Genomic DNA, 25,742 nt, shown 5'->3' on the forward strand with positions numbered 1-25,742 from the left:
TTTTGGCCTTTATCTGCCATCATGTTTCTAGAACCATAAAGCTCTATGACCTCACAATGCAGGTGTAAAGATCCTTAGCCTATAGGAAGAGGATATGCAAATGCTAAGAGCCTTAGCCAATAGGGAGAGGAGGAGATAGTGGATGCTCAGATGGACCATTTGGCCATTATCTGCCGTCATGTTTCTGTTTCCTATTTGTTGTAAATGTAGACCTGTGTAACTTCATGGAGTGTCCCCTAGATTTGTGCTTCTTGATAATTGATTCAGGTTTACCCATTTCTTCCCCGTTCAATGTGTTATCCCGATCATATCCCTCTTCAGTTGTCTTCTCCAAGTCTTTCCTCATTGGAAAGTTGTTCCATCCTTTACAGTTGGGACAAATATACCATGAAGCTCAGTTCTTCAATTAACAGGGCCTATAGTTAGGTCCTCTAAAATAAGTGCTAAGGGGACAGGGAAAGGGATCGGGACTTATGTACTTCCGTTTTGCAGCTTTACAACCACACTTGTACATAATCAAAAACTTCATATCACTCTAATCTAACTTACATATATGAGGGTGTTTTGAAAAGTTTGGCAAATTTCCTTGAGATGGCGCCACAGACCATTAAGTCATCAATGCCATCAATGAGTATTTTGCAGAGTTTGGTAAAACCTATTTTTCCCACAATATGAAAAAAAAAAACCTGGAAACTCGCTGGACTAAGTGTAATAGCCCTCAATGGAGACTAAGAACCTAAGAATAGCCTTACTGGGTCAGACCAATGGTCAATCAAGCCCAGTAGCCTGTTCTCACAGTGGCCATCCAGGTCACTAGTACCTGGCCAAAACCCAAGGAGTAGCAACATTCCATACAGAATCTCAAAGAATAGCAAGATTCCGGAATCCCAGACAGTAACAAGATTCTAGAACCCCAAAGAGTAGCAACACTCCATGCTACCGATCCAGGGCAAGCAGTGACTTCCCCCATGCCTTTCTTAATAACAGACTATGGACTTTTCCTCCAGGAACTTGTCCAAACCTTTCTTAAAACCAGCTAGGCTATCCGCTCTTACCACAACCTCTGGCAACGCATTCCAGAGCTTAACTATTCTCTGAGTGAAAAAAAAATTTCTCCTATTGGCTTTAAAAGTATTTTCCTGCAATTTCATCATGTCCCTGTTGTTTAACTTGCTTTTTTACCAAACTTTTCAAATCACCTTTGTACTACTTAATTCAAAGTTTCAACCGGATCTTCAAATATGTCAGTAGCACAGACAAACCAATCTTTAATGCCTTCTTGAATTGCGAGAAGGATGTCCTGGGAAAGCATTCCACTTGAGAGAAAGCGCTGGCCTGCTCCCTCTTCCTCTCCCTGAAATGCTTCTATATACTATTTGTGAACATTTGCTTAGTTCTGTTTTGAAGAAGGGTTACCTTCGAAAGCTCATCGTAAAATGCCTTGAGTCAGTACAAAAAAAAAAGGAATCACCTTATTTCCTTTGTTTAAATTCTTTATATTCCCTGACACACTTGCCACAACCAAGCAATTATTGGGATAGAGGAGGGTTAAGTGGCTTGCCCAGGGACACGAGGAGGTGCGATGGGAAATGAACAGGCTTCCCACTTTTTCCTAAATTCTCCCTAGCACGACAGCTGCCGTAAGTCCAGTGAGATGAGATTCCATAGTTCAGGGTCCACACAAGTAAATGTGGCTGCATCAGCTGATTTTAATCTCATCTTTTCTGGTGTTTTCAGTAGCTCTTGTTGAGCTGAGTGTAACTTCTCAATGGCACATCCATTTTCAAATGCTCTAGGGCAGTGGTCCCCAACCCTGTCCTGGAGGACCACTAGGCCAATCGGGTTTTCAGGCTAGCCCTAATGAATATGCATGAGAGAGATTGGCATATAATGGAAGTGATAAGCATGCAAATCTGCTCCATGCATATTCATTAGGAAAACCCGATTGCCCTGGCGGTCCTCCAGGATAGGGTTGGGAACCACTGCTCTAGGGCAAGGGTAGGCAATTCCGGTCCTCGAGAACCGGAGCCAGGTCAGGTTTTCAGGATATCCACAATAAATATGCATGAGATAGATTTGCATGTCAAGGAGGCAGTGCATGCAAATCCATCTCATACATATGTATGGTGGAGATCCTGCAAAACCTGACCTGGCTCCAGCTCGCGAGGACCAGAATTGCCTACCCCTGCTCTAGGGTTACCATATGACTCCAGGAAAAGGAGGATGGATTGAAACATCCGAGTTTTACTTCCATTATGAGCAAAGGAAGTACAGCCCGGATGTGTCTATCCATCCTTCTTTTTCTGGAGCCATATGGTAACCCCAATCTAAGAGTAAGTAAACAGAAAACATAATATCATTACTCATTGTTCAGTCAGGAGCCAATTTAATTCCTTTAGAATAGGTAAAATGCGGCCTGGATCCATTTGTCCATTATAATTCTGAATGAGCTGTAATGGCTTCAGTTGATACTACAATGCATTACCATAATCACTAACCCCAGTTACAAACCCCTCACTCAGCCGGGAGCTAGAAATATACTTAGCTGTACATGTATCCTCTTGCCTTGAACCCAGTGTCACGGGATGAGGCATTTAAATGTATTCCCTGCTGCTGCCCCTAGGGGTGGAGGACAGGAAAGACTGGATCAGATTGAATGTATTATATACCTTTGGCTCCATCCAAAGTGTTGTCATCTTAAGACCACCTGGGGCAGCTGTTTCTTTTGTACATATGGAAAGCAGCTCTGGGATGACTAGGAAAGGGTGCTGTGGGGCTCTTTATTGTCCATGTGATTTATATTTTTTAATTAGGTTTGCATTTTAGATTTGCAGAGCATTAATTTGTACTATCAGTATGACAGGACACCGAGTATTTCCACAGAAAAGCATAATGTGGTGTTCCACTCCAGGACGTTCTCATGTACTTTAATTTCTGGCTCGTGGAGCTGGATTTTCTGAGAATGTTAAGTGCAACCATGCCCAGCCTTTCGGTTTCATGCTGTTCCACCTCTCTCAGAAGCCACAAGAAGTGACAGTCTGTAGTTTATTCAGTGAATGCCTACCTGGTCCCGGAGAGACTTCCTGTGGCAGTCAGGAGGTTTTGAGCTGGTTAAACTGAATCACTTTGAAACATGAAAGCAAATCAGTTAAAGGGTCAAATGGGTGGTACAACTAAAGTGGTATACATACTTTTTCTGTCCCTACTGGGCTCACATCCAAAGTTAAGTGACTTGCCCAGAATCACAAGGAACTGAGGTGGGAATCGAACCCAAATCCCAGGTCTCAGGCCACTGCTCTAATCATTCGTTCAGATTGGTTTAACTATCCTGAATTCAGATATACAAACAGAATTAGACATGGGGTTTCTCAGCAAAAAACAAAGCGTGTTACAACTATTTCCTCTTTAAATTAAAGCTAATCTGACCCAGGTGAAAACGAACCCTTTGTATATGAACAAAGGCCAGGACATTGCCTTAGAGACGAGCAGCTTTAAAGGTGTCTCTGCCTCATCCTCTGAGTTTTGTTGTTTTAAACAGAGAACAACACAGGGATAAATTTTTCTCCGTCCCTGCGGGAAGTCATTTTTTTTGTCCCCACGAGTTTTTGTCCTGTTCCTGCCCCATTCCTGCAAGCTCCGTCCTCATCCGCAGAAGCCTCAAACACTTTCAAATCCTAAGTAGCAACATTCTAGAGCTCAGATTGTGATGTCATAATGCCTCATTCCACCAATGCCTAAGCTCCGTCCTCATCTGCAGAAGCCTCAAACACTTTCAAATCCTAAGTAGTGACATTCTAGAGCTGAGATTGTGATGTCATAATGCCTCATTCCACCAATGCCTAAGCTCCGTCCTCATCCGCAGAAGCCTCAAACACTTTCAAATCCTAAGTAGCAACATTCTAGAGCTCAGATTGTGATGTCATAATGCCTCATTCCACCAATGCCTAAGCTCCGTCCTCATCTGCAGAAGCCTCAAACACTTTCAAATCCTAAGTAGTGACATTCTAGAGCTGAGATTGTGATGTCATAATGCCTCATTCCACCAATGCCTAAGCTCCGTCCTCATCTGCAGAAGCCTCAGACGCTTTAAAATCCTAAGTAGCAACATTCTAGAGCTCAGATTGTGATGTCATAATGCCTCATTCTACCAATGCCTAAGCTCCGTCCTCATCTGCAGAAGCCTCAAACACTTTCAAATCCTAAGTAGCAACATTCTAGAGCTCAGATTGTGATGTCATAATGCCTCATTCCACCAATGCCTAAGCTCCGTCCTCATCTGCAGAAGCCTCAAACACTTTCAAATCCTAAGTAGTGACATTCTAGAGCTGAGATTGTGATGTCATAATGCCTCATTCCACCAATGCCTAAGCTCCGTCCTCATCTGCAGAAGCCTCAGACGCTTTAAAATCCTAAGTAGCAACATTCTAGAGCTCAGATTGTGATGTCATAATGCCTCATTCTACCAATGCCTAAGCTCCGTCCTCATCTGCAGAAGCCTCAAACACTTTCAAATCCTAAGTAGTGACATTCTAGAGCTGAGATTGTGATGTCATAATGCCTCATTCCACCAATGCCTAAGCTCCGTCCTCATCTGCAGAAGCCTCAGACGCTTTAAAATCCTAAGTAGCAACATTCTAGAGCTCAGATTGTGATGTCATAATGCCTCATTCTACCAATGCCTAAGCTCCGTCCTCATCTGCAGAAGCCTCAAACACTTTCAAATCCTAAGTAGCAACATTCTAGAGCTCAGATTGTGATGTCATAATGCCTCATTCCACCAATGCCTAAGCTCCGTCCTCATCTGCAGAAGCCTCAAACACTTTCAAATCCTAAGTAGTGACATTCTAGAGCTGAGATTGTGATGTCATAATGCCTCATTCCACCAATGCCTAAGCTCTGTCCTCATCTGCAGAAGCCTCAGACGCTTTCAAATCCTAAGTGCTCGAGGCTTGTACGGTTAAAGCAGAGATTATAGGAATGGGACAGCGACAGTGACAAAACTCACAGGGACAGGACGGAGGAAATTGAGTTCCTGTGTTATTCTCTACTTTAGACTTCTAAAAAATTATAAAAATCTAACAAACTAATTAATACCTAATTCAAAAAAATACTTAAGCATCAATGTATGTATCCAATAGATATGTTTTCAATAAACATTCCCCTGAACATGTTTAATAATGGGAGATTATATAAAGAAGAAGCAAATCATTTTTCAGATTTAAGATTTCTGGAATGGGGAAATGCACGTGCATGTAATCATGAGATCTCCGTCATGTAATTTGCCATGGCGGTGCTTGTGTTTTGCTTACTACATCCGGGAGCACTTTTTTCACCAGGCACACTAGGACACTCCCTGGTCTGAGCTTTAGTGCAGAGCCTAAGGAAGAGAGTTAGGCAGGAGGCAACTTGGGCTGCCCAGGTCTCAGGTTTTTCGTGCTGGCTGTCTGTCATGTACGACTCAGCAGCAGTACAGGTAAGTTTTTAAAACTGGCATTAAAACAGAGTGTGCATTCACAAAGCAGATTCTTAATCTGATAGAACAGCTCTCACATAGGCTGTGCCAGAATTTGCCTAGGCCAGGTTAGGCAATTCCGGTCCTCGAGAGCCGGAGCCAGGTCAGGTTTTCAGAATCTCCACAATGAATGCACTGCCTCCTTGAGATGCAAATCTATCTCATGCATATTTATTGTGGAGATCCTGAAAACCTGACCTGGCTTCGGCTCTCGAGGACCGGAATTTCCTACCCCTGGCCTAGAGAATGCAAAACAATTGAAAAAAAATTAAACAGAATGAAACACAAGCCAGCCAGGTTGTATCATGGTATTCATGACCTGGAAATAAACTTGTTAGAGGGGGGAAAGGTAAAGTCAAGAGAAAGAGGGAGAAACTTGAATTTATTGACTGGGTCTTTATGGTTTGCTGCGGAGATTCCTTTGTATGCTCTCAGGTCAGGGAGAGATGTGAACATGACAGGTTGAGGGTTTTTTGGGGTTTTTTTTTGCTGAGAATGCTAAAGTAGAGTATTAGGAAGCCACAAAGGATTCAGACACTGACAATTCATTTTATGTAGCTCATGCAGGAGGAAAAAAAGAAACAAGAAACTGCAGACTGATATGTACAAGATACAGGCAATGTTTATTTTACCCAACATGCAGGAGGAGATATTTCTGAAAAGGTTTCGGCATACTCTTTAATAAGTAGATCTTCAGTACTGCCTATAGAGGGCGCACTCAGACAAAACACAGCTGAAATAGAGCTGAAAATATTTCAACAATGTGAATTAGAGAATAAGACTTGCCAACCTTGGGTAGGCCAACAGTCCATCAAGACCAGGCACTGTTAGGGTTCAATGCTGTGCAGATGTGGTCTGGCACCCCCAGTTGTAATCCCAACTCAAGGAAAGGGAAAGGGGCTGGGATTTCATATTCTGCATTTCTATGGGTTAAGTAATTTGCCCAGAGTCTCAGGGAGCTGCCGTTTATCTGGATCTCAGTGGACTGCTCTAGGCATTAAGGCTACTCCACTCCACTTGGCTGAATTTATCATTTAGTGGCAAATTAATAAGACCCCTTTTCCATTTTTAACCTTCATTTTTTAAAATTTTAACATTTTGGGCTTTTTTGAGAAATAGATAATTTTATTGTATGTTGTATAAATTTTGTGAACCACTCTGTTATTGTATAAGGAAGTGCTGTATATTAAATAAATATTTTTCTCCCCCTATGATTTAGAAACAGGATTTTGAATGAAATGCCTTTCAGTGACCAGGATAGAACAACTTATTTAGAAAAGAAAATTTTGACCAAATGTACGATTTCAGAATCAGGGAGACTGTCGAACTAGAGGACATGAAATGAAGCTGGGGAGGACTGAAAAGCAGCATCAGGAAATGCATCTTTCGTTCTTTCTTTCATTGAATTTTTACATTAGTTAAAAGTAAAATATTTGTTAAGAAAGTGGCAGAATCCAAAGTAAACCCTAAGGAAAGAAAATTACATACATAAAGAAAGAGAAGAGTAGGATGCCCATACAGGGGTTAGAGCTCCAGCCCCAGCACCCCGAGGTTGTGGGTTCAAATCCCACACTCCTCATTGCCCAGGTACATTAGATAGATTGTGAGCCCACCAGGACAGACAGGAAAAATGCTTGGGTACCTGAATAAATTCATGTAACCATTCTGAGCTCCCCTGATAACCAGAGCTGGTATTGTGAGGGGAGACATGCTGCACGGAGGACCAAGAGAGGGGACAGATGTTGTTGGAAGGCAAGGGGGAGAGGTGCTGCATGGAGGGTGGGAGAAGGCAAAAGTGGGAGAGATGCTGTGGGAGGAAAAGAGCAAGAGTAGAGAGAGATGTTGCAGGGGGAGGAAAAGATGTTGAACCTAGGATGCAAGGGAGAAGGGGAAAAGAGAGAGATGTGGACAATGGGATAGAGGGAGGAGGGAAAAGTATTGGATATGGCAGTGGAGGAGACAAAGGGTGCGAGAGAGAAAGAGATGGGGGGCAGGGGAGAAAGATAGAAATGTTGGATCTAGGGATAGAAAAGTTTGAAGGAGAGTTATAGAAACAGAGAAACATGATGGCCCATCCAGTCTGCCCAGCCATCATCTCTCCCTCTCTCTCTCTCAGACTTTCTTGAATTCAGACAGTCTCTGGCAATGGGAGAGAGGGAGAAATGCTGGACTACTGCTATTAATACTACTTATCTCTATAGCTTGCTAGACGTACACAGCACTGTACATTAAACATGTAAGAGACAATCCCTGCTCAATAGAACTTACAATCTAATTAAAACAGACAAACAGGACAAATAGGGATTAGGAAAGGAGGCAGGGGGAAAAAGAAAAGGACAGGAAGATGCTGGGGGTGGAATGAAAGGAATAGGGAGGGGAGAAAAAGGAAACAGATGTGACCTTGAAGGATGGAAGAAAAAGATGCTCGATATAGTGGAACCATGTGGAAGAGGCTGGGGGGGGGGGGAAGAGGAGGAGAGAGAAGACGGAAGGAAGGAATGAGAAGGGGATAGTGATTACAAGGGGTAGAAGTAGATTAAAGATGGAATGGAAGAGCTAATAGTTGAGAACAGGAGATAGAATTTGATAGGTAGTTGAAAAGGATGAAGAAGGGTGAAAAAGAGGGTAAAATTTTTTAATGCTGTTGAAAGACAGCATTAAGGAAAACAAGAAGGAAAGACCAGTATGTCAGAAGCAGGTGAAGTGAGGGAATAGAAGAAGACAGGAGAGAGGAGAAAAGACAAATGGACAGCAACCGCTTGAAGTAGAATTAACAGAGGAAAGACAGGCAAGCAGAAAAGAGAAACTGGAGCCAACATGATGGAAAAATCAAATGTCCAGACAACAAAGGTAGAAAAAAAAGCATTTTATTTTTAATTTATTACCTGAAATATGTTAGTTTTGGGAAATGGCAAAAAAATATTGAAAAATATAAGATCAATATAAAATAATATGAATAAATCAAAAGATTTAAACAATAAAAATATGCAATCGATCTGCTAAAGAGATTATTTGGGAACCATCATAACCCTTCTATGTCCCCATGCAAAAAAGTATGTCAACAATATAAAGCTGGAGCTGGGCACTTGAAGACCCCAACTTGAATTGAAGATCCATTCTCAAAGCGGCTTAGCAGAAGATCATCAACGAGATGCCTTTGGATTGTGTTTCCTGGAAAAGGAAATGCGTTTCCCTTTCAATTTCTCCACTGCTTCAGTTCCTGCTGTTCAACGTCTTGGGCTTCCCAGTTCAATTTTTGGCTCTATTTTATTTCTAATTTGTGATCCCTTGTTCTGTATTTGGTGAGGTTTGTTGGTTTGATTGTAATGGCAGGAGAGAGACCAGAGAGAAGACAGGGAGGAGAGGGGATCCAGGAGACCCCATCCTTTATCTTCTAACCTGGGCTCTACCACCGGACCTGACCCTTGCTGTACTGTAGCTGGTGATCCCCAAGCTTCACTATCTCAAGACCTCACCAGGCTCTGGTGGCAGCTTCCTTAAACCACCGGGTGATGTGTTGGCATCGGTAGCTCATGGTCATTTCTGTTATCTACAAAATCAAGAGAATTCAACTTATCTTAAATAATGACCAAACACCTTGTGATACCGCTAGCAAGCCAGGGTTAACGGTGTTACCTTACATCATAGCGCAATGCCCTCCCTGCCTCCTCAAACCAGATATTCCTGAACAGACCTTCAAACAAGAGAAAATCAGAAAACAAGTCACTTATCTTAGTTGTTCCTTATCAGCGTCATGGAGGAATTGCAGGGTGCCATGGCACAGTCCAGCAGCTAGCGATTGATATCAAAATGTTCCCAATCCCATATGTGTAAACACCCAAAATCCACAAATCAAAATACAAAAAACAAAATGCAAAAATTAGGCCATAAAATCACACAAACATTATCTTCATCAATCAGATGCCTTCCATTAATTCCACTTCCCCGACACAGAAGAGGAAACATATTATTTCAAACTGGTCACAGTGAAAAATCATAAAATCAAAATCAAAAAAAGCAATCAGTAAGTACTCTTGGCTCTCTTACCGGATCAGGAGCAAGATCCGAGTGTAGATTACAAGAGCAACACAAAGGCCACCGGGCAAGACAAAGTGACCCATTCAGAACGTAGGGTCTTTAAATAGGGTATTTCTGCTATCTGCCAAATTGGGAGTTCTGGCTACCTTTAGGAAAGTACGGAGAAGGGTGGATGGAGGCTGAGATGAAATTTTGTGCCCCCCCCCCCACTTTGAGTTCAGGTCCAGCCAAAATTGCCTGTGTGGCTAAGCCACTGCTATCAAAGTGATTTACATATTATGTACAGGTAGTTATTTTGTGTCTGGGGCAATAAAGGGTTAAGTGACTTACCCTGAGTCACAAGCAACTGCAGTGGGAATTGAATCCCTTAACCTTTAGGCTTCTCCTCATAAAGGACGTCTATGGTTGGAATTTTTTTTCTGAGGTTAGAGACGTCATATAAACTGCACATAATAAATTGATGAATGCAACCAGCCCAGAGTACTGCAATCCAGGTGGAAGATCTTAAGGTAGATAAACAGGTTGAAAAGGTGACGGTGAAAGCTAGAAGGATGCTAGGGTGCATAGGGAGAGGTATGGCCAGTAGGAAAAAGGAGGTATTGATGCCTCTGTTTAAGACTCTGGTGAGACCTCATTTAGAATATTGTGTACAATTCTGGAGGCCAAACCTTCAAAAAGATATAAAAAGGATGGAGTCATTCCAGAAGAAGGCTACTAAAATGGTGTGTGGTCTTCGTGATAAGGAGACAGACTTAAAGATCTCAATCTGTATACTTTGGAGGAAAGACGGGAGAGGAGAGATATGATAGAGACGTTTAAATCCTACGTAATGTAAATGCGCATGAGTCGAGTCTCTTTCATTTGAAAGGAAGCTCTGGAATGAGAGGGCAAAGGATGAAGTTAAGAGGTGATGGGCTCAGGAGTCATCTGAGCAAATACTTTTTTACAGAAAGGGTGGTAGATGCGTGGAACAGTCTCCCGGTAGAGGTGGTGGAGACAAAGAATGTGTCTGAATTCAAGAGGGCCTGGGATAGGCATGTGGGATCTCTTGGAGAGAGGAAGAGATAGTGGATGCTGTGGATGGGCAGACTGAATGAGCCATTTGGCTTTATCTGCCATCATGTTTTTATGTTTCTAAGATATTAACGTCATAAGGAAAGAACTCAGTGTGTGATAGGAGCTGGAGAAATGGAAGGACAGAGGAGCACTTGCTCTAGAAAGATCTGGTGCTTTGACACAGAGCAGCGGGAAGGGGTAAAACACGGACCTGACAGACCTCACGGATCTAAAACCGCACATCCTTAAAAATCTGAGGTCCGTGCCACTTGTAGTTTCTGGCTCTGACAGACCTCTATGGCATTTTAGCGCTGACGGATCCTAATACTTTTCCCTCCCTATGCTGAGACGGATCCGTCAGAGCTAAATTGTCATCGAGGTCTGCCAGAGCCAGAAACTACAAGTGGCACGGACCTCAGATTTTTAAGGATGTGCGGTTTTAGATCCGCAAGGTCCGTATTTTACCCCTTCCCCAGAGCAGCCAGTCCAAGTGGAAATGGACAGCCTTTTCCCCTTCTGCTGTAAATACTGGTTTCTTGCAATAAATAGGCAGAACTCAGTGCACAGCGCCTCCTTCAGGCAAGCATCTGCAATGAACCCGGTCAAATGCAGATCATTCTCTCGCTTTACAGACTGGAACTGCCAGATGTATTTATGTAAGAAGTAGCTGGAGTTGCAGGTGTAAATATTATAATCGAGATGCAGGGTAAAGCAGCTCACATAAGGGGTTTTGAGTTTTAAAGATGAAGATAATAATTTAAATCAGAAGACAGAAAAAGGTTGTCTAAGCACTAACCTTTGTTAAAAGAGCCCCTGAAACTCCCAGAAGCAAAAATGTCTTTGATATTGTAATGATCAGCATTTGATAGGAGTTAATCAAAGGAAGAGAAAGGGGATGTTGGGAAGACAACAAAAAAGGAAAGGGTCGGAGGTGAAATGTTCCTGTTCTGGAAATGAGTCTCTAAAATGTTCCTAAAAAAACTGGACTGAACTAGATGTAAGTTAAGCAGCCAAACAAAGGAGCCAGGTGGCCGCCACGGAGGATGTCTCCCTCAGCCACTTATCAGTGCTGTCTGCTTTTCTTCTTTCCAAGGATGTGAAAAGGAAGGTCGGGGAGAGGGTGCAGGGGGGTGTATGTGCTCTGATCTATATCGCCAGCCTCCTCTCCCCTGGCACCAATGAGGCACAGGGGCGTGTGGGCAGCATTTTAACTGCTTGCAGCTGAGAAAAAGACATAAGAAAAATCCCAAAGTCCACCCATGTGCTCTGATCTCTCCACGTTCCTCTGGGCCAGCTTTGCTTTTTGGGTTCTTCTCAGGTTGGGAAAACAATTTTCAAAGGAGCCTGGTGGAAAATCTCCTTTCAATACAATTGTGAGAATACGCTCACAGAGGTTGGTTTAAGTCACAAGAGGAAACAATGAACCCACTGCAGCTCCTTGTGACTGGGAAAGTCACTTAACCCTCCAGGTACAAAAGAAGCGCCCGTGTATAGTATGTAAACTGCTTTGATTGTAACCACAGAAAGATGGTACGTCAAATCCGGGAAGGGGTAAAACGCGGACCTCACGGACCTGGCGGATCTAAACCCATACGGCCTTTAAAAATCTGAGGTCCATGTCAGTCCGTGTCCCTGCCGCTTGTAGTTTCTGTCGCTGACAGACCTTGATGAGATTTTTGCACTGACGGATCCGTCTCAGCATAGGGAGGAAAAAGTGTTAGGATCCCTCAGCGCTAAAAATCTCTTCGAGGTCTGTCAGAGCCAGAGACTAGTGCTGGAGCGGCAGAGCAGAAGCCAAGAGAGCGGGGACATAGGTTTTGGATGTGCGTTATGGAAAAGAAGTCTCCAAACTCCAACACTAGTCTCTGGCTCTGACAGACCTGGAAGAGATTTTTAGGGCTGACGGATCCTAACACTTTTCCCTCCCTATGCTGAGACGGATCCGTCAGCGCTCAAATCTCATCAAGGTCTGTCAGCGACAGAAACTATAAGCGGCAGGGACACGGACCAACACGGACCTCAGATTTTTAAGGCCGTACGGGTTTAGATCTGCCAGGTCCGTCAGGTCCGTGAGATCCGCGTTTTACCCCTTCCCGTCAAATCCCAACCCCCTCCCGTTCCTTTAGTCAGATATCCAGTAGACGCTGTCCGAATTTCACTTTTGGTGCCAAAACTGATCTGAAATTCTAATTCAGTCCTTTTTTTGGTTTCAGCCACAAGTACAACTGCAGCCCCTGTTCCCTCCCTCCCCCTCCCATCAAAATGGCAATTTTGAGCCAATCAAGGCCTTTGACCCCTCCCACTGCATCCCGAGATGCAGTGGGAGGGGGAAGCCCCGTCATTTGCAGCATGCGGCCCTGTAGGCAGGAGGGAGGGGGGTCTGGGGATGTGGGAGGGGAGCCCAGGAATGTTGGGGTGATGTGGAAGGGGGACCCAGGAATGTTGGGGGTGATGTAGGGGGGGGCAGAGATGTTGGGGGAGTCAGGATCTTAGATGTTCAGGGAGGAAAAACACATATTGCGGTCCCAAATATCTAACAACACATTTACAGGGGTATGCTAACAAAAAGGTACAGTAGCTCCTAATGTTCTTGTTTCTTCTCTTCATCTCTCCTGGGTTAATTTTGTTACATTTGGGTGTCTCCATATTCTTTGACCACAAAAAGGAGTTGCACCTTTTTAAATTCTCATAACAGAGGCGAGGTCTGGTTCAAACACAAAATTCACTATCAAAGTAGCTCGCACGGGTTACCAGATTTTACTATTGAACATAGGGAGAGGGGAGACATGATTGAGCCATTTAAGAATACCACTGGTCGTACTGAGGTGGAAGATGATATTTTCTTTCTCAAGGGTCCCTCAGCCACAAGAGGGCATATGCTTAAACTCAGGGGCTGGAAGTTTCATGGCGACACCAGGAAGTATTTCTTCACAGAAAGAGTGGTTGACCATTGGAACGAGCTCCCAGTGCAGGTGATCGCGGCCAGCAGCGATGCCATCAGAGTGTGTCCTCTAGGAGGGTAGTTGGGGGGAGGGTTAATAGAGTGGGCAGACTTGATGGGCTATGGCCCTTTTCTGCCGTCATTTTCTAGGTTTCTATGTTAATCCGGACCCATGGCCACGCCCCTTCAACCTGCTCGGAGCCACGTCGAGAAGGCATCTGCGCATGCACATTTGAGATGCAATGACATCACACACGTGTGCATGCACGTGACATCACCGCATGGCATCCATGCATGCGCAGATTTATTGATTTATATCCTAAGAGGTTTATCCTATTTCCCTATCTGTCCCGGTGGGCTCAAGCTCTATCTAGTGTACCTGGGGCAATGAGGGGATTAAGTGACTTGCCCAGGGTCATAAGGAGCAGCGAGGGATTTGAACCCACAACCTCAGGGGGCTGAGACTGTAGCTATAACCACTCCTGATGCAGTCCCGTGCTGGAAGCTTTTCAAAACCTGGACCAAGTGCCGTGTTTTGAAAACTCATCCAAAGGCCCGGACATGTCTGGTAACCCTACTCCAGTGTGTCCACTCTGTTGCTAATCTTGGTGCCATCTGCCAAAAGACACACTTTACCTTTGAAACCTTCAGAAATATCACTCACAAATTTATTAAAGAGAACAGGCCCCAGTACTGATCCCTGAGGCATGCCACTATTCCCCTTTCTTTCCTCTGAGCAAATTTCATTCACTGCCACTCTCTGTCATCTGTCCATCAACCAGTTTCTAACCCAGGTTACCACTTTGGGTCCTAACTTCAGCCTGTTAAGTTTATGATCAGCCTCCTAATATTAATAATATTCAAAGGAAGGATTTTCATAGGCATAGTTCCTCTGAAAATTACCCTCCTGTATCCCTTCTTGACTTACTTTAGTCTGGTCATTGCAGTAATAGACCTCAATGGGAAGCTGCATGCCAGATCTCCTTCCTGAACCCTATGACCACTAGATGTCACCATCGCCTCAGCAGGAAGCCACATGCCAGGGCTCCTTCCATAACTCTGCATCAACCAGATGTCTCCAACCATTCTGTGATGGAGAGTTTGTAGTGGGAATTCACATGCCAGAAGCCAGCAGCCATTGTGCAGTGACTAAGGCTTCTCTTGCTCTGGGCTGTGCTAAATGTCTTTTGGAAATTCTACACAACAAGGACTAACATTTACTTGCTATTATGCATAGATACACATAGATACATTGATGCCAAAATTATTCTGTACAATGTGCATATCTTACACAGTATGTATTTTCAGCTAGGCAGAACCTAAGGGTCTCCGAATAACATAACATAAAGATGAATTTCTGTATCGCAAAACCTTACTGTTTGATGTAATGTACAAAATAAGAAATGGAACAATATCAGTGAATTACAATTTCATTACATTTCAAATATATTAACAATTCACAACTAGTTTAAGTATATTTAGAAAACAAATGAACCTTTAAATCTTTTCTAAAACATTATTCATATTTGCCTGAAGTGATTTATATTCGACTATGAATAATCAGGGGCTCTGCTGTGCTAAATCCTACTGAGAGAACACTTCATCTCTGACTTCATGTTTTCTTTTATTATTTGTTATGTTAAAGCTCTGTTTCATACATAGGTAACTTATAGATTATAATAAGTTACATGTGTATCTCCAACATTCAGGTGCAAGCAGTTACGTATTCCACCTGTTTGGCTGCTTGTGATGTCATCACATTGACGTCTGCGCATGAGCAGAGGCCCTGCAGACGTGGCTATGAGTGCCCTCCGGGCACCTGCTCAGTCTTCTAGAAAGAGACAGAGATGGCTGCTGTATGTCAGCTCTCTGGTTGCTGTTACATTCCAGATCCAGCATACAAGAGGCCGCTGAAAAGTTCTCAGCCCAACCAACATCAAGGGCTTTACACGTAGTCCAGCAATTTTCCACTTTTTTCATTCCATATTTCTCCAATTGCCCCCAACTTTGTTGGTTAGGCTGAAAACTTTTCAGTGGCCCCTCATAATGTCAAAATAGATCTAGCTTACTTCCTGGACAATACAGTGCTAACTTTCTGTGTGACCTTGGAGTGAATATCTTCCTGTGCCTCAGTTCTAATCCCAATTCAGGTCACAAGTACCTGATAAGATCTCAAAAAACTAAAACAGATTTTATGCTGCTTATCCTAGGAATATGCAGCAGATTCTCCCCAACCCATTTTAATAATAGCTTATGGACTTCTAGGAAATTATCAAAACCTTTTTTTAAACCCTGCTATGCTAACTGCTTTCACCATATTTTCTGACAACGAATTCTAATTTTACCTTGCATGAAGAAATATTTTCTCTGGTTTGTTTTAAATTTTCTAATTAGTACCTTCATGTCAAAGTACCTCCTTGTCAAAGTAGTTTTGGAAAGAGTAAATGTGATTCATATCCACCTATTCCACTCAGTATTTTATAGACCTCTATATCTCTCCCCAACCTCTCTTCTCCAAGCTGAAGAGCCCTAGCCACTTTAGCCTTTTCTCATAGGCAAGTCATCTCAACCCTTTTATCATTTTTGCTGCCCTTCTCTGTACCTTTTCTAATTTTCCTCTGTCTTTTTTGAGATGTGACGACTAGAATTGCACACAATATTTTAAGTACAGTCACATCATGGAACTATACAAAGGCATTATAATAATCTCATTTTTATTTTCCATTCCTTTCCTGATAATTCCTAACATTTCATTTACTTTTTTAGCTGTTGCTACACAATGAGCTGAGGTTTTCAATGTAGCATCAAAGACAATACCTAGATCTTTTTCCTAGGTTGTGACTGCTATTGTGGAACCTTGCATCAAGTAGGTATAGTTTGGGTTCCTCTTTCCCATATTGTTTTGGCCAATCAGGGACTTCCTTAGGTAAATTTAGTGATCTGGGCCTTAATCGTTCACTGTCCCAGATAGACTGTGAGTCCACTGGGACAGACAGGGAAAATGCTTGAAGTACCTGTATGTAAACCACTTTGAGTGTGGTTGTACAACTTGAAAAGGTGGTATTCAAGTCCCAATCCCTTTCCCATTTAGTGGGCTATAAGCTCACAAATAATATAACATGACATTACATATTACTAACAATAGCTCTGCAAGTTCATTTTTCAGTTTTTTCAATACTCTAGGATGTATACCATCTGGTCCAGGCAATTTGCTATTCTTTAATTTATCAAATTGCCTCATTACATCTTCCAGATTTACAAAGATTTGTTTCAGTTTCTCTGACTCTTCAGCATTGAACACCATTTCTGGCACTGGTATCTCCCCTGCATCTTCCTTGGTGAAGACCAAAGCAAAGATTTTATCTAATCTCTCTACCATGGCTTTTGAATTATATGTATATTTTATTTGTATTTTATAATAATAATAACAATTTATATACCGCAGGACCATGAAGTTCTATGCGGTTTACAATGATTAGAAATGTTACAGATTGAATGGAATAAACAAAGTATAGACTTAGAGATCGTTTGTTGAGGACTAAGATTGTTTAGGTTGGTTTCCTAAGTATTTCAGGAACAGATGTGTTTTTAGGCGTTTCCTGAATTCACCATAGGTGGTAGGCATGAGCAATTGTTCTAGGTCTTTACCCCCTAGTGCTGCTTGATGTGAGAAAAGATGTTGGTGATGAGTTTTAAATTTACAACCTCTAACCGGTGGGGAAACAAAGTTTGGGTGAGAGCTTCTCCTAAGTCTGTTGGTTGTGAAAGAGAAAAGGTCTGTTATATATTTAGTGGCTAAGCCGTAAAGTACCTTGAAGCAAAAACAACCAAACTTGAATTTCACAGGTGCCTCCGTCGGCAGCCAGTGCAGAAGTCGATAGGAAGGTGTTTCGTGTATTTGTATTTTCAAAGCTGAAAGACAAGACGTTAAAATAAATAACTTTTTATTCTTTCTGATAAAAGAAAATTGTGGGTCCTCAATATTATACTCATTATGCTTTAATGAATACATTTGTCTTGGTTTTATCCCCTTAATCACTTTGGCAATCCTTCTTTGTAACTTTTCTAATTCTACGATATGTTTTTTGAGAGGCAGCGTCCAAAATTGAGGTTGTATCATGGAGCAATACTCTATCCCTTTCCTAATAATTTCTAGCATTCTACTTGCTTTTTTGGCCACTACTGCACACTGAGCAGAAGATTTTACTGTATTGTCTACTATGACCCCCCCTAACAAGGAACCTAGCATCATGCACCCAGTGGTGTAGCGAGGGGGTGAGGCGCCTAGGGCAATGGTGCCCCTCATCTCTGTTCCCTGATCCCTCCCTGATCCCCCTTCTGCACGCACATCCCTTGCCCCGTACCTCTAGCTGTTCACCTCCACGAGTGACAAGAACTTCAACATGCTCCCCATGACCCCGTCGTCTCTCCCACTAATGTCACTTCCTATATGCGGCACTCGGAAGTGACGTCAGCGGGAGAGATGGCGCGGTCGCGAGGGGCACGTTGAAGCTGTTGCTCGCCGTGGCAAACAATTAGAGGTAGAGGGGAAGGGGGCACACGCATGGCGAGGGAAGGACTGGGAAGGGGTGACAGTGCCCCTCCAACATGGGGCCCAGGCGGACCCCCCACCCCACCCCCGTCCTTACAAGATCATGAAGGGCATAGAGAGAGTAGAGAGGGACAGATTCTTCAAACTTTCAAAAAATAAAAGAACAAAGAGGGCATTCGGAAAAGTTGAAAAGGGACAGATTCAAAATGAATGCTAGGAAGTTTTTCTTTACACAACGTGTGGTGGACATCTGGAATGCACTTCCAGAAGACGTTATAGGGCAGAGTATGGTACTGGGGTTTAAGAAAGGATTGGACAATTTCCTGCTGGAAAAGGGGATAGAGGGATATAGATAGAGGTTTACTGCACAGGTCCTGGACCTGTTGGGCCGCCGCGTGAGAGGACTGCTGGGCGCGATGGACCTCAGGTCTGACCCAGCGGAGGCATTGCTTATGTTCTTATGTAACTTTATTCTTGTATACCGCCAGACCACAAACGGTTCTTAGCTGTTCACAGCAAAGTAAGAGCTGAACAATCAGCGAATGTGAACAAAGTCGTAGAAAATATATTTGTTTCTACAAATATAGGAAATACATAATATAAAAACATTCGGAAGCTTAAGTTATGAATTTGTCAAATGGCTGTGTCTTTACTGATTTTCTAAAAGAATAATCAGATGAGACTCCTGGCACAATTTTACCAAACCAATCATTCATTTTGGCTGCCTGAAAAGAGAGAGTTCTCTCAGGAAACCACTTAAAACCACACGCATTTGTGGTAGGGTATGCAAATAAGTGAACTCTGCGAGTGGGTTTGTTAGAGGAGTTTAAAGAAAAGTGGGAGACATGCCAAAGACTGATTTCAAACTCTGGTCTCCATTGGCAACCAATGTAGTTTGGGTAATAGGAACTGATGTGCTCCCATTTTTTTCAGGCCGAATATCAGTTGTGCTGCAATATTTTGCACCACTCTGAATTTTTTAAAGATTTTCTCATAGGCACCCAAGTAGATTAAATTAAGTAAACAAGGATACTTAATATAGACGACTGGACAACAAAGCGGAATAATACTTCATCGAAATATTTCTTAAAGGTTCAGAGTTTCCAAAGAACCGAGAAACATTTCCTAAGTAACAGATCTGTATGTTGTTCCAAAGTAAGGTGCCGATCTATTGTCATTCCCAGTATTTTTATGGACTGATCAATAGGATAGTCAAAACCATTCCGATGTATCATTGTTTTTTTTTATCTTATCATTGGGGCTCGCAAGAAAAAATTTAGTTTATTTGGGGTTCAATTTTAGTTTGAAGGCCATCATCCAAAGTTCAATTTGATTCAATTTGGCTATGTAATTTATTATCTCAACTGTCAGACATGTTAACGGAATAACTATGGTGATATCAGCATAGATATAAAATCGGAATTTCAAACTTTGCAAGAGGTTTCCCAGTGATGCAAAGTAGGAGATAAAGGTGAACCTTGGGGAACCCCACAAACATTTACCCATTGATAAGAAAATCTGTCATCAATAAACACTTGGTACGATCTGTTACACAGAAATCCCTGAAACTAGTTCAGGACATTACACGAAATGCCAATAGATTCCAGGCAGTCAATTAAAATAGTGTGATCAACCAGATCAAAAGCGCTACGTAAGTCTCATTGCAAAATCAAAGCGCTTGTATCTTGACTAAATAGTCTGTCAAGACAATCTTGCAAAGAGGCCATAACTGTTTCAGAACTGAAGCCTGGCCGAAAACCAGATTGGTTATCTTGTAATATGGTCAATTCAGAGTTAACCAGACCCTCCAACATTTTAATAAACAAAGGAATGCCAGCAATGGGTCTGTAATTAGAGTTTTTTAATAATCGGTGTAATCAGAATCTGACTACGCCACTGCAAAGTCTTCCCAAGGTGCATCGCTTTGCATTTGTCCACATTAAAAAGTTCATCTGCCATTTCAACGCCCAGCCTTTCCGCTTCCTAAGGTCTTCCTGCAATTTTTCACAGTCCATGTTTTAAAAAGCTTCACCGTTTGCACCTCGCCTGAGTGAGATGACCCATGCCAGGGAAAATGTGGAGCTTCCCAAACCCAATTCAGGAACTCTTTTTCATACAAATAACCCTTTAATTTTATCTGCACAATGAGTAACTTCATCCTCTGAACGTTCTAGAAATCTGGAGAGATCAAATTGTGCCCAGCTTTCAAGTCGTCTCGTGCCTTACCCGCTGCTGCGTCATTAATCTTTCTAACAGGCAAATAAAACAATCTTGAGACAGACACATTCTCAGCATTGGGTAGCGACAACACATCCTTAAGATAGTTTGTAGACAATATCTCAGGAGAGAGTAATCAACTGTAGGGAAGCATATCTCCAATCTTGTAAAGAAATCTTTTTTCATTTTGAAACAGCTACACGTAATTCATTCACTCTTGGACTGTGGAGCGTTACTCCACCTCCTTCTCTTTCTGGGGCTCAATCACTGTAGCTTGTTGCTCCAAGGTTTGAAAATTCCTAAGCTGGAATTCTGTGCGACACCACACCTAGCTGCCCGGTTGGTAATGGATGGGGAGTGAAAACTAATGTCAATAAGACAGAAATGATGTTGGTAGGGAAAATGGATCGGGATAGGTGGCCAAAGGAATTAAGGATAATGGATGGAGTTTTCCCAGTGAGAGAATCAATAACAATTTTAGGAGTTAAACTTGATTCAGGCCTTAAAATGAATTGTCAAGTGCACAAATGAATCTATTGTATCGAGTGAAGCCAATGTTGGCATCCTTTGATTTCCGCCCTGTCGAGGCTTGACTATTGCAATGCCCTGTATCTTGGGGTGACCAAGGCAAGGTACAGGGCGTTTCAAATGGTGCAGCCAGATTGATCACAGGAACATCAAAATATGCCCATATTACACCAGTGGCTTTTAGAGTACAATATAAGATTGTGATGATCTGTCATCGGTTTTTGTACGGTGCAATTCCAGAGTAGTTCAAGAGTAAGATGACCACTTATCAGCCCAAAAGAGTGTTGCGCTCTGAAAACGCTGTTTTGTTAAAGGCCAATGCTAATCCAAAATACGTAGAAACCTGTGCGAAGACTTTCTGTTGATGGAATTCGATGGTAGGTCAGCGAAGGAACTTTCAGAAAACTCCTCAAAACACAATTGTGCTTTAATGCTTTTTTTTATAGGGTCTGACTTGTTTTGATTGAGGATTAACTGTGAACCTAATTTTTGATGATTTGCCCCTCTTTTGTACTGTTTTAAAGTATTGTGTGTGTGGATCTACTAATATGAACCAGAGAACAAATTCATATCAAGTTTATATTAAACTAGTCGTTAAGCCCGTTACATTAACGGGTGCTAGAATATATGTGTGTCTGTCTGTCTGTGTTTCTTTATCTCTCTCTCCTTGGCCGCTGTCTGTGTCCTTCTGTCTCCCCCCCCACCCCCTGAGCAAAGCTGTCTGCCTCCAGCACACCCCTCCCCCCAAAGCAGCCCCCTTTCCCTCTTCCTCTGGCCCCCTGTATTGATTCTCCTGCTTACCCTCCCTGCATCCCGGCGTCTTCTGGCCTGTTCCAGGCCGCGATCGTGGTGGCTGGCCCCAGCGAACCTCACAGGCCGCTCCCCAACCTGGAAGCACGCTCCCTCCCGACGCGATCCCGTGCGTCAGAGGGAACGTGCCACTGAGGCCAGAAAGCGGCCTGCAAGGCCCTCCAAAGCCGGCCACGATCACAGGCTGCCCCGAAGAGACGAATCAGCGGCAGCAGCAGCGGTGAGCGAGGGCGGGAGGTGAGGTGCTTGCTTCCGGTTGGTGAGGAGCTTGCTTCGGGTTGGTGAGTGAGGAGGGGAGTGGCCAGAGTGATCCCTGGCCGCGTTCTAAAATGGAACGCGGCCACGGATCAGAAAACACGGCGCCAGGGATAATGATTTTTCAAGAGCGCATGCACGCTCTAGGGTTTTATTATATAGGATTACCAGACCTCAAATACCCACGGCACTGCTTAAATAATCTTTCGTGCCCTTACTGGGGTGGTAAATTCATCATTGGTCTTGGTATATAAAGTGCATTGGGTGCTAAAGGAACTTTTATCCTTCATTGTAGTTCCTTTCCTCTTAATTCTGTAAACCGTGCCGAGCTCTGTGCTTGCGGAGATGGCGCGGTATACAAACCTAAGGTTTAGTTTAGTTTAGTTTAGATATGAATTTGTTCTCTAGTTCATATTAGTTTCTGTTTTGAACAAATTTCCATTTTCTTCAATCTTATTTGTGTGGATCTACTGTAAACCACCTAGGAAGTAGATGGTATAGAAATTTTTTAAATAAATAATACATTTTTGTGCCCTCTCAGAAGCTCCAATTGATTCACAGTACATCTGTTAAATTCCTCTTTGGAGTCGGGAAATGTGACTTTCATCTTCAAGGCCTTTGGCCTCTCCCTTTACATGCTGGTCCTCAGCTAGGGAGGCAAGGAGCCAATAACTTCCCCTGATTATAATTCTGAACTGGGGAGTACTCCTTCTCGCTAGGCACCAGCAGCACTCCCTCTAAGGATTGGCCAGGTGCGTGCAAATATTTTCCCACGTGAGCAACAACTTCTAAAAACCAAGAATTTTCCAGATTTGCAAGGATTTTTGTGAGCGACCTTGGGAAATCTGTGAGCGATGCCCCGAGAATGCGTGAGCAATTGCTCACATGCTCAGCTTAGAGCAGTGATCTCAAACTCGCTACCCAGGGGCCACATGCGGCCTGCCAGGTGCTATTTTGAGACCCTCGGTATGTTTTATCATAATCACAAAAGTAATTTCATGATCATCTGTCTCTTTAGCTATAAATTTCAATATTATTATTAAGACTTAGCCAAAAGGAAAGATTTATCAACTATAAAGAGTTTTACCTTTAACTATTTTTTTCCTGAGGCCCTCCAAGTACCTACAAATCCAAAATGTGGCCCTGCAAAGGGTTTGAGTTGGAGACCACTGGCTTAGAGGGAACATAGCCCACCAGTGATACCATAAATATATGTTTCTAGTCCAGCCTGTAGGTGTCACTGTGAGCACCCCTTAAAGGAGGCCCTAGGGACTCGACCCATCCATTGATGCACTCAGCCCTTCCCTCCGTACTGTCTACAGCTTTCCCTCCTTCAACTGGTACAATAAGAACCTTTCATTCTGGCTTTAGAAAATAGCACAGAGCAGATTACATTAGGTTAATAAGAATCAGAAAAGACAAAACACGTGTGATAACAGAATAGATTCTCCAACAAATTCAATATTATACAGAAAACGCAATAAAAGAAGTTGGCTTCCCTGGCCAGCGTCTAAAGATCTGTAATTTTAGATATGGAAAACCTTTACAAAATTAAGCCCACCAAGCATATATAATCTTCCTGTCTGCCGCAAGTCTGTCCTAACTATTTTTCCTGGTCTATACATGTTTTAGCAGAAGGCAAAAAATGTGGAACCGATGCTCTTGTTCAATAACACAAAAGCACAGCACATACATGTGGCCTTGACCCGACACGGGTTGATTAGTGACTACGCTTGTTGTGCGCAGTATTTTGCTACGTTGTCTCACATTTTCAAGCTTGTGACTCATAGCAGGACTACACCCGAAAGAAGGTCATTTTCACGACCGAGTGTCGGGTCTAGGCCACATTTATGAACAAGAGCATCGGTTCCACATTTGTGGCGGAACTATTTCAGTGAAGTATTTTATACATAAAGTTCTGGGGAGCGTTCTTTCTAGATATCAGGCCCATCGTATTTGTGAAATTGCTGTTCAAAATACCTCCTAGCAAACCGTGATGCATTGGCTCATGATTTCCAGACTTGCTTTAGCTGCCTGAGTTCTGCTAATTGTCCACAGGCAACTTAAAACAAGCCAAGAACCCAAGAGAGTCAAAAGATATCCCGGGACGAGCTGTGAATCTGAGAAGCCTTTGAATGGCCTGGTAACTCCTGGAGGCTGTGGGAGCTTCAAGAAAAATCAATGAACTGACCTCAAGACTAACTCCTCACTGCTGCTAATCTCCCACCTACTTTTACAGGGCTGATAGTCGGTGAACTTTGAGAAGTAACCAGATAAATTGCCGGGTTTAAATTTCCCTGACTGCAATTTTAACTGGCTAAATAGAGGAGAGGGGAGATATAATAAGGTTGAAATAATACCCCTCCTAAAGTTAAGCAGGTGGGGTTTCTGCGTAACTCGGAAGGAGCGTAGAGTGGTGGTCATCGGAGACTCCATGCTAAGAGGCACCGAAGGACCAATTTGCAGACCAGATTTGCAGTCGAGGGAGGTCTGCTGTCTCCCTGGAGCCAGGATCCGCGACATCACCACCAGTATAGACAAACTTCTGAAACCCACTGACCATTTCCCTATGTTTCTCATTCATGTAGGTACCAACGATACTGCCAAAAGCACATCAGACAGCATCCCTAAAGACTTCGAGGCCCTGGGAAGGAAACTAAAGCAGACAGGAGCACAGGTGGTCTTCTCATCAATTCTCCCGGTAAGAGACAAAGGCAGAGACAGGGAAGAGCGCATCCATAGGACCAACGAGTGGCTTCGAGAATGGTGTTTAGAGACGAACTTTGGATTCCTAGACCACGGAGCGGCGCTACAAGGACTACAGGGACCTGACGGACTTCACCTAACAAAGAGAGGCAAGAAAGTTTTTGGACATCGACTAGCACATCTACTTCGGAAGGCTTTAAACTAGGTAAGTTGGGGGAGGGCTCACACATACATACCAGAGAAGTAAGGATCCATCCTGGAGAAACAAATAAAACCCACACTTCTGAGCCTAAGGTAAGTACCCATAGCATACACAAAAAAACAAGTGCCACACTAACGGGGATAGGCATATCATCACAAATTTGGAGAGCAATGTATGTTAATGCACACAGCTTGGGCAACAAAATCCTGGAACTAGAAACAGAAATAAGGGATGCTGACCTTGACATAGTAGCAATATCCGAGACCTGGTTCACAGACTCACATGGGTGGGATATGGTTATACCAGGATACAATCTACTTCGTCGGGACAGAGAGGGCAAATTAGGAGGGGGGGTAGCACTATACACTAAGGATAATATCAAAACTACCAGGATCACAGAGGTTAGATACACAGGGGAATCACTTTGGGTAAACCTTGCCAGAGAGAACGAAAAATGCCTTTACCTCGGTGTGGTGTACAGGCCTCCGAGACAAAAGGAAGACAAAGACAAAGAATTGATTGAGGACATAGAGAACATCACTTTGCGTGGTGACACAGTACTGTTAGGCGACTTCAACATGCCAGATGCTGACTGGAACACCCTCTCAGCAACTACGAGCGGTAGCAAAAGAATAGTAACCTCCATTAAGGGTGCACAACTAAAACAAATGGTATTAGAGCCCACCAGAGAAAAAGCAATACTGGACCTGGTACTCACAAATGGAGACAGTGTCTCGGAAGTATCAGTGGGAGACACGCTGGCCTCCAGTGACCACAACATGGTATGGCTCAACCTCAGAAAAGGCTTCTCTAAATCAAACACAGCAACGAGGGTCCTCAACTTTAGGGAGGCAGATTTCAACCACATGAGAGACTTTGTCCATCAAGAGCTACAAAACCATGCAGAAACTGACAATCCGGAAAC

The 25,742-nt window shown here is 43.1% G+C and overlaps 1 protein-coding gene across 4 annotated transcripts in view; it reads right to left on the reverse strand.

Annotated features, from left to right (window-relative positions):
• Nucleotides 1-25,742, reverse strand: part of FEV (FEV transcription factor, ETS family member) — a 48,807-nt gene that overhangs the window by 14,679 nt on the left and 8,386 nt on the right. For 2 of the 4 annotated variants that reach the window (XR_004539573.1, XM_033945752.1), the window contains exon 2: nt 17,359-17,459. The gene's annotated coding sequence lies outside the window, so the exon portion shown is untranslated. Of the gene's footprint in view, nt 1-5,736; nt 9,305-17,358; nt 17,460-25,742 lie in introns of those variants that run through there. The other 2 variants (XR_004539571.1, XR_004539572.1) reach the window with 2 other exon arrangements.

Source organism: Geotrypetes seraphini, chromosome 5 (genome assembly GCF_902459505.1).
Source record: "Geotrypetes seraphini chromosome 5, aGeoSer1.1, whole genome shotgun sequence".
Lineage (NCBI taxonomy): Eukaryota > Metazoa > Chordata > Amphibia > Gymnophiona > Dermophiidae > Geotrypetes > Geotrypetes seraphini.